The sequence below is a fragment of the Miniopterus natalensis genome, chromosome 7 (genome assembly GCF_054644295.1).
Source record: "Miniopterus natalensis isolate mMinNat1 chromosome 7, mMinNat1.hap1, whole genome shotgun sequence".
NCBI lineage: Eukaryota > Metazoa > Chordata > Mammalia > Chiroptera > Miniopteridae > Miniopterus > Miniopterus natalensis.
This window is the reverse complement of record NC_142087.1, coordinates 15,357,149-15,370,402: the sequence shown is the minus strand read 5'-3', so window position 1 is coordinate 15,370,402 and position 13,254 is coordinate 15,357,149.

Here is a 13,254-nt window from a genome sequence, read left to right as displayed (position 1 = left end):
GGAAGGGGGTTCTGGGAGTGAGGGGCCTTTGTCCTCTTAATGTCCCAACCCCAGATGGTAGGGCCAAGCCGGAGGGAGTTGGGGGTGGGGAGTAGGGCCCCTCCTGAACTGGAAGGTCACAGCCTAGAGACAGATTCTTTGTGAAAACTTAGCAGCCAAGACCCTCCACCCAAGGTGCTGGAGCAGGCCTTTCCAGCTTTCAACTTGACCTGTCCACTCCACATGCAAACCAGATGCAAATGAGCCTTGCTGCTGTGGAGCTTGGCCTCGGCTTCCCTCTCTCTCTTGCTGGGGTCCATCCCACAGGTCCAAACACTCATGACACTGAAGCCCCAGGCCCACATCCCAGGCCCAGATTCTCAGACCCCTTGCACCAGCGCAGGGGCATGAAACAGCCTCACCTGACCCATTTCTGCCTGGATGCTGCATCAGACCTTGGGCCACTCCTGCCCTCTCTCCCCCATCCACCCTTCACCCAGCTCAAGCAGAACTTTTATTTTCTTTACCACTAGAAATTTTATTTTCTGATTCTCAACTTCCTCATATGTAATATGAGGCTAATTATGCCTCTCTCACATTGCTGTATCAAGATTCAAGCACATACCCTGGCCGGTGTGGCTCAGATGGTCATTGTTCCTTGCACTCAAAGGTTGATGGTTTGGTTTTGGGTCAGGGCACATGCCCGGATTTCGGGCTTGATCCTCAGTAGGGGGCATGCAGGAGGCAGCCAATCCATGTCTCACTTGGACATCCATGTTTCTCTCTCTCTCCCTCTTCCTTCCTCTCTCTCTAAAAAGTCAATAAAAATATTTTTTTTAAAAGATTCAAGCAGAACTTTTAAAACATAAATCAGTATTACAAAGCTATCAAAAATAAAAAACCAAAGCTATAGAAATAAAAACAGTATGGTACTGACATAAAAACACATATAGATCAATGGAGCAGAATTGAAAGCCTAGAAATAAACCCACACATGGAGCTTGGCCTCGGCTTCCCTCGGCTTGGCCCTACCATCTGGGGTTGGGACATTAAGAGGACAAAGGCCCCTCACTCCCATGTGGTCAACTAATACTTGACATGGGAGCCCAGAAACACTCCATGGGGAAAGGACTGTCTTTTTAACTAATGGTGTTGGTGCAATAGAATATACAGATTTCAACTTATAATGTTGTACACCTGAAATTTACATAATGTCAGTACCAATGTCACCTCAATACATTTAATGAATAAAATAAAATAAGTGGTGTTGGGACCACTGGATAACCACATGCAAAAGAATGAAATTGGGCCCTTATCCTAATACCACTCACAAAAATTAACTAGAACTGGATTAAAGACGTAAACAAACATGAGACCTGAAACCATACAACTCCTAGAAGAAAACAAGCTCCTTGACATTGGTCTTGGCAGTGATTTTTTACAGATGACACCAAGGCAAATGCAACAAAAGCAAAAATCAGCAAGTGGGACTACATCAAACTAAAGGCTCCTGCAACAGCAAAAGAGACAATCAACTAAATTAAAAGGCCACCTACGGAATGGGAGAAAATATGAGCAAACCATATTCTATGATAAGGGATTAATATCCAAAATATATAAAAAACTCATAAAACTCAATAGCAAAAAAAGAAACAACCCTTGAATAGACATTTCTCCAAAACAGATATACAAGTGGCCAACAGATACATGTAGAAATGGAATGAGGGGGGTGAAAATTCGTGATATCTATAATTCATGTTAAAATACCTCAGAAAGAAGGAGATGATACAAATATGAAAAATTCTAATGTTAAATCTGGGTGTTGGAAATAGACTTCATAATGTTATTCTCTATTTTTCTGTGTATCTAAAATTATCTAATTCAATCTAAGTCAGCCGGTGTAAAGAAATACATTAAGAAACAATCAGTATAGAAGACCCTGCTAATGGCCAATATTGTGAACATGAAATAAGAATGGAGGAAGTCTGGGCAAGGCAGGGAGAACTTTCTGGGCAGGGAAATCCAGCCGTGCATCTGAGAGGCTCCTGGGCCCTGTGCATCCCTTCCCTGTCTGAGGCCCCTCCCCTGGGACACCCTGATTCTCCTTCTCAGTGCTGGCATCTGGCACTCTGAGCGGCTCCTGGGCCCTGCCTCTCACCACCCCCCCTCCTCGTTACACCTGCTCTCAGGTTTGGGGCCAAGCAGGAGACAGCTTTACTGCCCCCGAGCCACTCTGCCAGTGTCTGGAGTGGGAGGGGGCAGAAGGACAGAGCCCCTTCACATCAGCCCATTCCTGGGCTGGGGCCTAGGTATCTGTCCTCTCACTGTCTAACCTCACTTGGACAGGCAGGGAAACTGAGCCCAGGCCTGACCCAGGTCCCCTGTTTCCAGGGCTCATATCCTTCCTAAGGACCAAGGACACACACTCCCAAGAAAGAAGAAGTGAAGAGAAGGCCCAGGGCACAGAAAGGGTCAGAAGCAGGCCTCTGGCCCCCAGGAATCAGGGTCACAGGCAGAGGGTAGGGAACAGGGCCCCAGAAGTCTGAGATCTCTGGAGCGAGGGAATCAGTGCACTGTGAGCTCAACCCCAGCAGGACAGGACTCTCCCCTCCTTAGTCATGCCCCCTCCCTCAGTGAAGCCCGGGTCTCCCCAGCTCCAGGAGCAGTGCCCCCTCCACCTGCTGCTCAAGCAGGAATCTCAAAGTCCTTGCAGCTCCTTCTCCCTCACCCCCAAATCTGGTCACTCGCCCATCCGCAAGCTCTCCCCTTCCATTCAGTCAGTCAACAAATATTTCCTTTGCTCATTCTCTGAGGCACAAACTCAGCACCAGGGCTTCAGCCATGAGCAAAACAGACACAGTCCCATCCTTGTTAGCTGCCCTTGGTGGGAAACACCAAACAAGATACGTGAGTGAACATCTAACACCATCAAGGGCACATTAAGGAAAACTGGAGGGGCATGAGGGAGCAGAGAGTGACAGCAATGAGGCTACTTTACTAAGGGTCACTTCTGAGGGATGAGATTGAGCAAAGGCCTGAATAAAGACCATGGTTATGTGGGGAGAGCCTTAGGTAGAGGGAATGGCAAGTGCAAAGGCCCCGAGGCAGGGAGTGCTTTTGCCTCTGAGGGAGCAGCAGGGGGGCAGTGTGACTGGAGCAGAGACTGAGGGGTGGAGGGAGGGAGACATGGTCAGGTGTAAGGGGGTCTGGTGAGGAGGAACCAGGAAGGGTCGGGAGGGTTCTAAGCAGAAGTAGAGTGGGCTCTGACTTATCTGCAACAGCTTCCTTTTGGCCGCGAGTGAGGTGATAACATTTGAAAGGGGAGAAAGGGTGGTAGAAGAATGGCCAGTGAAGAAGGGGCTGCAGTAGTCCATGCAGGACAAGAAGGAGGCCGGGTGGGGCGGCGGAGCAGGGGTGCAGAGGGGCCCGGTTCTGGATCTGCTAAGATCACATGTAAGGTGCGGGAGAAAAAAAGAGTCGGGAGGGGGGGTAAGTCCAGTTTAGAGGCCACGTTCCTTGCTGTAGGCCCAGTGCACAGGACACAGTGTATCTCAATCAATAGTTACTGAAAGAGATGGCAAATAAAGGAAGAAAGAGAATCTGTCTCAGGTTCCCCCTTCAGACCAAACCGGCTTTCTTTTTCAACCCTGTCAGAAGGCGGCCTCTGGTGGCTGATTATTGAAATTACTGCACATACTGAGGCCCATTGGCCTTGTGCTCCAATCTCCATCTCAGAGGCTGCCTCTTCTGTCCTCCCAGCTATTGTTTTCCGGAGCTGAATGGGCCTTTCAGGGAAACCCCCAAACCCTCCAAATTGGATGCTGAAAGTCCATCCACTGCCTTCTACATTCCTAGGAAGCTTCATATGCCTGCAGCTGCACACATTCCAGGTCTAGGCAGTCCCACAATACCCATTAGCCCATATCACCCCTACCTAGCTGGATGGGAAATCTTTAACTCCTGTGGACTGGAATCTCCACCATCCTTCACTCCTAGAATCCTGCCCCAGAGCACCCAGCAGAGGTTTATCTGCAATAATCCGTTTTCCACACCCACAGCTGGAATCTGCTCCTCTCCCAGCTCAGTTCTTCCAGCTTCAGTAAAAGGCATGCTCCTATATCAGCACCCCATCCAAATGGCACCATGATTCCTCCTGCCTTCAACCCTTGGTGTTCCTCGGGCTGTCACTGTCTTTACACAAGACAGAACCAAGGAGACGAGGGGAGGCCCCAGGTGTGTTCTGAGCAGAGCAGAGGGGGCTTTCACCTCCCTTGAGCTGCATGTAAGACCTCTACTGATGCAACACAAGGTAACATTTGATGTTTCATTTCTTTTTCTTCATGTTTCTTTTTTTAAAGTAATTTTTAATTTTACATTACACAGCTATCAGAGTTATAGACTCCCAGAAAACTGAAATATTTCAGTGAAAGCTAAAGTCCTTGCTCAGCAGTTGAGCATTGATCTGTGATCCAGGAGATTGAGGCTCAATTCCCAGTCAGGGCACATGCCCAGGTTTCAGGCTCAATCCCCAGTAGGGGATGTGCAGCAGGCAGCTGATCAACGACTCTCTCATCATTGATATTTCTATCTCTCTCTCCCTATCCCTTCCTCTCTCTAAAATCAATAAAGACATATTTTATTTAAAAAAAAAAAAAAAAAAGCTTAAGTCTCCTTTGATCACTCCCCGTTCCGGACTCCCTGAACAAAGGTAGCCACTGTTGTCAACCTGAAATCCAGCCTTGCAGATTTTTTCCTTTGGATGTATATGTGGCACACGGGCACACACCCCACTAAAAATATGTAGCATTTCCTTATGAGGATTATTTTTCTATACAAGTGGCCTCGTACTGTACATACTTATCCCGTGACTCTGTCTCCACTCTGCTCTGGACTCGAGTTGAGTTCATGGATATGAGACGAAATTCTCTTTGATGGGGAGCGGCATCATGTGCGAGCCCTTATGGAAAGTAAACCCGTCCCCGGCTGGTCTGCAGGCACCCTCGGAAGCCCCTCTCCCTAACCCTCTGTACCCCAATCTCCTTTTCCCCTGCTCTCCTCCCTCCTACCTGCCACTTCCTCTCACCTTGGTACTTAGGCCCCACACAACCAACCCCTTGTGAGCAGGTCCTAAGCCGCCAGATGCCCTGGGAAAGGTTCATCTCCTGAGTTTGGAGCTCCTGCGATGCCTGTGGTTTCTCTGCCTCCAGCCCCCTGATCCACTCACCTGTGAACGAAAAGGGGCCACGTGCTCAACCTGACAAGCTCAGGGCAGGCCTGCGTGGCGGCCTTGCAAACTCAGAGACCTAAGGTGACCACCAAGGATGGTCTGAAATTAAAACTTTTTAAACATAAGTAGTGTATGGTTGGTAGCCTTGTCCTGTATTTTTCCCTAACAAAGGTTAATTTTTACCTTAGCTAAACCGGTAGGCAGTCTTTTGCATCTGAGATAACACACCTGATTAACACATGCCTTTGCAAAACAAAGTAATTTCCCCTTTTTCCAGGCCCTCCATACAGCAGTGCAGAGACCAGGGATCCGCTCATTGTTATGGCTGTCTTCTATGTAAAAGAAGTGTGTGTCTGTCATTTTACTTTATCCAATCCCAGAGGTTTCCCCGCTTTGCTTTCTTCCATCTCCCTAATCTATCACCAGTGGATTTCATGTAACCCACTTGCGTCTCCCCCTTTGATTGTAATCTTTAAAGCAGGGTGCAAAACTCAATCCGTTGAAGTTTTGGCTCCCCAGAATATGTGGGCAGTCTGGCTCAAATAAACTCACAAAAAGGTCTGAACGTTTCTTGCACACGCCCATCAATTCACTCAGGACACTGCCTGCTCCTGAACCTATCTGCACCTCGTGGGCAAAAGAACAGGTGGCCAGGGTGTTTGCTGCAGCTTCGTTCTTGACAGCAAATTACATGTGCCCAGCAATGAAGCCACTAAGTTCATTCAGGCGCATTAGGGTAACGGAACATGTCTAGGTCCAGCCCTTCCCGGGCCTGGGTCTCTGGCCCCCTCAGTGTCGCTACTGGCTTTCCCAACTCTTCAGCCTGCCCCACTCAGTCCTCCCCACTCCAGGTCCCCCTGTTGCCGGGCAGACGAGGAGGGGACCTCGGTTCTTGTCTTCTTGAGGGAAAGATTTCAATCAAGAGACTAAGTGTAGAAAAGAAAGCAAGAATTTATTGGCAGCAGCAAAAATATACTTATGACAGTGAAACAAGGAAGGGCATAGAAGTAACAGGATAGCCTGGCTGGGCTGTTTCGGCTCACTGGGAAGTCACAGAGAGAGAAGAGGGCCTTGGAGACAGATTCAGGGACCTTGGAAACAGGTTCACGGGGTAAGGCCGGGACGAGCCGCCACTGCCCATTGCTCCCCTGGTTGCAAGTCCCATGGGGTCCCCTCGGAGGGGAGAAGGAAATGGCGCTGGCACGATCCCCTGGTGGGGAGAGCAATTTGAGAATCTTCATTTTCAGGGCTTTTAAAGGCTGGGTGTTTAGAGGAGGTCTTAGGGGAGGACAATAGAATATTCAGCTTTATGCTGATGTACCAAAATGAGATTTATTCTAATTTTTCTGTCCTTGAGTGTGGTTAGCAAATGACACTAATTGGATTTCTGTCATCTGTCTCCCTGAGTAGGGTGATTTGAGCTATCTACCCTCTGGCTGGGGAGGAAAAATGAAAACCACTTACTCTCAAGCATTCTGGTTTAGGGAAGATAGGATTTACTAGGTGGCCACAAACTGCTGTTTAACTATCAGTCTCAGTTTCCCTGTTCCGCTCATCCTGGAATTTTCCTAGCTTCGTACTATACTATTACACCCTCGCCCTCCTCTTTCTTTTCTCTACAGGGCACATCTTCTATCTCACGAAGTAATTTCCTTACTTATTATGTTTATTGCCCATCTCTCTCCCCTAGAATGTCAGCTCTCCAAAGACAAAGGCTTTGCCCATCTCTCTCCCCTAGAATGTCAGCTCTCCAAAGACAAAGGCTTTGCCCATCTCTCTCCCCTAGAATGTCAGCTCTCCAAAGACAAAGGCTTTGTTCGATTTTAAACCCCACACACCGCTCACCGTCCTTGACACACAGCTGACTCTTAATAGAGGTTTGGTCAATGAATGAAGGTCTCAATGTACAGGATATAGAAAGATCCCTAAGCGATATTAACCAAAAAAGACAAGCTTCAGACCAATGTTGAATGGTGCACCCCACTGTATAAAGAATGTGGGTAGGATGCCTTCCTGTAAACCTAAAACCGTTATTTGTTTAAAAGTCTATTAATTAAACAACAACAAAGGCTATAAGATTTTCTGGAGATGACAAGGAAGAAGAGAACATTTTGGTTGGGTTTCATTCATTCATGTATCCAAAAAACAATGTATTAAGTTCCCGATACATACCGGTTATATTAGATAAAGATATCAGGAAAGATTTCTTTGGAGGAAGTGGCATTTGAGATTGGCTTTGAAATAACAACAGGCTTGTGCCAGAAAGAAATGGGGCAGAAAGGATACTCTAAGGGGAGGTTTGGTGGGGAAATCTTGTTGGGCAGGTGTACTATAAATACTTCGAGAATGGTAAGCAGTTCTGGCTGTAAGTTGCAAAGGCTACACTCCAGAAAGACAAGTGATAAACTCGTCCGGGCTTATTGGTCCCGGCTGAGGAAGGACGTAAATGTGAGGCTCGGACATTCTTCTTGATTTGGTAAGCAACAGAGGAGTCGTTGAAGGTTGATAATAAAGATACATTTTTAAATTAAAAATAGCAAAGAGGTACCTCTGAGAGTGTCAGAGTGAGGCCACATGGGCAGGGATGTGGGTCACACCTAAGGAAGAACTTCCTGTTGGAGTGGGGGGGGGGGGGATTGGGGTCAGGAGCTGCCTCACTGCTGGTGGAAACCAAACATTGCAGGCTCCCCAGAAGCAAACTGGTGTGCCCCTGTGACCCAGAGTGCTTGCTGCCAATACTTCCTGAGCCTCTGCCAGCTGAGAGAGGGGTCCAGGGTCTGCCCACCTGTCATCCCAAGCACACACCTGGAGAAGGACTCCTTGTTAAGTAAATGCCTGTCTTGGACAGCGATGCAAAAAGGAAGCCAGAATTATTGGTAGAAGTCAACATTCAATGAGCATTTACTAAGTGCCAGGCCCTGTGCAGCTCATTTTATACCACGTGGGTCCCCCTTTGAGTCTGGGTTCGAATCCTGACCACTTACCTGCTATAGCACCTTGAACAAGTCGTTTAACCGCTTTGAGCCTCAGTATCCCCATCTGTAAAGTAGCACCTACCTGCTGCCTAGGATTATTGAGAGATTTAATCAGATAGGAACAATTACAGTTTTTCCGAGTAGTATTTGTCAGTGGGCATCAGAGACCAGCTCTGCCCCTGCTTACTCATCTCTAAAATGGGGATGTTTCTAGTATCGCTCCCAAATGCACGTGGAGCGGTCCTGGCACCGGGGCTGCTGTGGCGACTTCTGCCCTGTGAGGAGGGTGCTTCGTTACTCCCACTGTCCAGGGGACTTGCTTAAGCGCCCGAAGTTTCTGCTCCCTGCAGGCAGGTTTCTGTGGGGAAGAAACTACAGTAGCCAGGGGGTGGGGCCAGAGCCGAAGGCCAGGGCAGGTCCTTTGCCTTTGGGAGACCAGCCCCCAGGAAATTGGAACGGCTGTAAGCTCTGGACACTGTCAGCCCTTCATTGCGGCAGGACTCGGCACCCAGCGGGGCTGCCGGCGGATTCCCCGCACACAGTAGGCTCTTGCGGCGCCGGGAGCCCCGCCCCCGAACCCGCGCGCCCGCCCGGGGGAGGGGACAGGTTAATACGAACGGCGCCTCCGCCCTCCCGTCCAGAGCCGCGGGGAACCGGCCCGCAGCTGAGCCGCGAGCGGAGCGACCCCGGGCTGCGGGCGCCGCCGCCGGTAGGGAGCACCCGGCGCGGGGGGGGGGGGGGGGGGGGGGGGGCGCTCGCCTGGGGCGAAAGGCGGCCCGTGGCCTTTCCCGGGGCTGCAGGCTGCGGGGGGGGGGGGGGCGCGGAGGGACGAAGGGCCCCCCTGCTGACCAGTGGGGCTCGGGCGGGAGCTGGGACACCGGGAGCCCCGCGCGCCCCCCGGACCTCCCCGCCCCGGCCGCAGCTCCCTGCTCTCGGGACCTCTGGACGGCAGTGTTAGGGGGAAGTTAGACGGGAGCGGCTGGGATGGGCCTGCCCGGGCCGAACAGGGGTCGCGCCGGTATTGCCTTCGGACCGCCCCTCCGTGGGCCCATGGCCAGCAGCCTGCAGGGGTCTAAGGGGCGGGACCAGCAGCGTGCTGGCGGAGGGTACAGCAGGCTGGGAAAAGGTTCTTGTTTTCCCAGCTCCGCCCCTCACTAGGCATCGGGGCTCCCTGCCCTGGTGAGTTTCTGTACCTCGCCCATTGTCCTTGCTCTGCTCACGTCTAAGTGCCCATATAACTGCCAGGTCCGGGCTGGAGCCTCACCAGCAGGGCACTGAGACTGGGGGTTGGGGGTTGGGAGTTGGGATGGGCACTGAGGGGAGGGGAACCCAGCCAAGGTCAGTCCTGTGGGAGGCCTGAAGCCCTTCCAGGCCCTGGGAGGGAGGAGAGAGAGGAAGGGAACTCACAGTCCCAGCTGGCTGGCCTAGGCTCCTGTTATCGCCCCACTTCCTCCCTAACACTCAAGCCCAACAGGCCTTGGCATCCTCAGAGCCTTTGGTGAAACTTCAGCCCGGACAGGGTGACCATCTGGCCTGAGGACACCCAGCAATGAGCACAGGCCTGGGTGACTGGAGACAGGGTTGGGGGCTGGATAGAGTATGGGCAAGCACTGCCTCCTCCCTGGGCCTCGGTTTCCCCACATCTGTGAGATGAGAACATTGAATTGGATGAGGCCCCGGCAGAACTTGGAGGCATGGAGGGGTGGAAAAGGCCTCTTGGTGCTCGTGGATGTGAGCTGCTGGGTGGCTGAACCAGCCAGGCATCCAGCACACCCAGCTGCTCCTTGGCCTCCATCTCCTCACCTCAGCTCCTCTTTTTGCCCAGCCTATGTCCCTGTCTTTCTTTCTGCCCATTTCTGCTTCTAGCTTTTGCTTTCTTCCTGTCCCTCTGTGTCTCAGTCTCTGTCTTTCTCCATCTCTGCGTCTAGGTTGTGGGTTTTGATGCTCTCAGTGTCCCTGTTCTGTTGACGCAAAGTCAGCCTCCCCTCCACTCTTACTGGGGGGAAGGGGAGGCCCTCGGAGGGGGAGGGAGTCTGCAGGACTCACCAAAGACTCTGGGCCAAGTTCTCCAGCTGCCTGAAACCTGGGACAACATTGACTCAGACCCTTGTCCAGTCCTTGTCAGATTCTGGCACTGCCCAGGGCCACTCTGCCCAACTCAGCTCATGTGGCTAAGGCTGGCTCAGTTGGTGGCCCAGGCATTGGCAAACCAGATAGCCACCTGGGCGCTGGAAGAGAGGACAGGGCCCTGCTCTCAGAGACAGATACTCCATGTGGGAGAGACTATCACTCAACAGATGGACTCAGGTATACTCCAGTAACGAGCTGTTGCACCATCACCCTGTGAAGGAATAAAGTAGAGAGCAGAACAGAATGCTAGGAGTGGAGGCTGCTTGGGCTCTGATGGTCAAGGTCAGACAGGCCCCTTCCTGCCTGCTTAGGGAGGAGATGGTCCAGCCGTACACTGAGAGTGTGCTGGCCCAGGTGGGAACTCCTCCTCCACTCCCTGAATCCCTTGGGCGTGGGACTCTAAGCTTTTTATACAAGAATGCAAAGAAGACACCCCTGCCTGGGGCTCTCCTGGCTTCTCTGTTTGCCTACCTGTTATGGGAGTGCCTTAAGTGTCTCATTCAAAGCCTTAGGTTTCTGATCTCCCACAATGGCAGAAGGGGCCCCAGGAAGCAGGTATATCTTAAAGCTTCTCTCAGGTTCTCTAGGGCCTGTACCCCTTCCCCGCCCAAGTGCTAGGGAGGCCTGGGGTTAGTGAAAAAGAATCCTGCTCAGCTTGGTCCCTGCAGCCTCTTCATAATGCCCTTACTCAGGCTGGTTAAGAGGCCTGGGCTCAAATCTCAGCTCCCAAGTGACTAGCTGTGTGGCCTCAGGTAAATCACTTTCCCTCGTTGAGCCTGTTTTGTCATCTATAAAATGGAAATAATCATAATGCCTACCTCGGGACAGTTGAGAGAATTTGATGCATAATGTGTGTAAAGTGCTTAGCACAGGGCCTGGCAAAGCTGTATTATCTTTTTTACCTGAATTACTACACCAGCTTCTTAACAGGTTAATAGGTTTCACTCCTACTTCCATCCTGGCCCCACATGATTCTGTTAAAAACTAAATTAGAGCTGGTCCCACCTCTGCTTAGCAGTGAGGATTTTGGCTCGGAGAAAACATCCCACCCAACTCTCGCCTACAAGGCCCTACGTGACCTGCCCATCTCCGCTTACACTGCTGCAGCCTCCTGGCTGTTCTTCCAACACCAACATCTGTTTCTGGGACATGGAGGTGAGGCCCCACCCCAGGGCCCTTGTTCCCTCCCCCTGGACTACTCTTTCTCCTCACACGGCTCACTCCTACCCTTTCTTCATGTTCCCTCGGACAACCCCACTTGTGATTCCAGCCAACCTCCGTGACTGCCCAATCCTCCCAGCCTCACTTTTCTTCATAGCCCTGATTAGTGGTTGACTTGCTTGACATTTCTGTTATTTTGCTTAGTGACTGCTTCTCACACTTCCCTGAGAGCAGAAATTGTTGTCCAGCACACAGAAGTACCTGACAAATATTGGTTAAATGAATGAACAAGAGAAAGTAGAAAACAGAGATAGTCATTAAAATATATATATATCCCAATGTATTCTATTAGTCATTCTGAGCTACTCCTTAGTTCTCTGAAAACAACCAGGCCTCTACACATGCAGTTCCCTCACCCAAGACATTCCCCCACTCATTGCCATTGATGGCTGTGTCCCCCAGTCCAGGAGCACCTGGCACTTGGTGTGGCTGGCCAAGAGTGGGCCAAGGCAGGGGGCGTGCTGGGCCATGACTGTTTTCCAGGTAAGTAAACAGAGCTTCAAAGAGCCAAATCACTTCCCTCAAATCACACAGCTGTGGTGGGGCCTAGATGAGAATCCAGAGCTCAGCTCCATGGGGCGTGGGGATTTAGGCTTTCGGTGTGGGGGACCTATTGCCCGTAAGTGAAGTCCAGGCTCCTCACCTGTCCTGCCTGCCCTTATCTTCCCATCAAGCCCACTCACTGCTCCAGCCATACTGGCCCAGGCTCATTTCTGTCCCAGGGCCTTTGCAAAATCTGTTATTACCTATATGTTCTTCCGGAATTTTTATTAGTCATGTGCCACTTAATGACAGGGACACTCTGAGAAGTGGTTTTAGGTGATTTTTTTGTTGTGACACAAACCTAGATAGTATAACGTGCACACCCAGGCTACCAGCATGTGCAGCCTGTTACTGTACAAAACCTCACAATGTTAAATCACGCACAAGAGGAATGATGCAATCAAGAGATAAGGCTGCTGCTGACGTACAAGTACAGTATAGTAAATACATAAACCAGTAACGGTCGTTTATTATCATTACCAAATATTATGTACTATACATACTTGTGTGTGCTGTACTCTTATTGAACTGGCAATGCACGAGGTTTGTTTACACCAGCAGCACCACAAACACGTGAGGAATATGTTGTGCTGAGACGTCACTAGGCAATAGGAATTTTTCAGCTCCATTATCTAATGCGACCACTGTCATATGTGGTCCAGTGTTGACAAAACATTATGTGGTGCATGACTGTACTGGTTTTTTAATTTAAAACATATTTAAACATTTGATCCATCTGGAATGGATTTTGGCGGTGTGGGTGTTGGGGGGTAAGAAGTAAGAAAGAGATCCAGCTTTATTTGCTTTTCCCAAATGACGACTCTATAGCAAGTCCTATTTCTAGACTGGTTCTGTGCAGAAAACTGCATATTTGTAAATGTGTAACTGGCCTCCTTGCTCAACTTCTCATTCGTTTAATAGCTTTTCAGATGATAAAGGGAACCTGCTTCTGCGCACTCGCCTCCTGTCTTTAATTATTTACTTGTCCCTATTTATTAGGCATATCCTGTATCGATCGCCTCCTCTACATCCACCAGCTTCTGGTGGCAAGGCCTGGGACAGACCTTTGCCCCCAAGTTTACTCCTAACCTTTCAGGATTTCTTTAAGATGTCCCTCAATAACTAATTTTGTTTGATTTTGGTTTTGTATCAAATCCTGGTTGGGGCAGGATCTGAGTT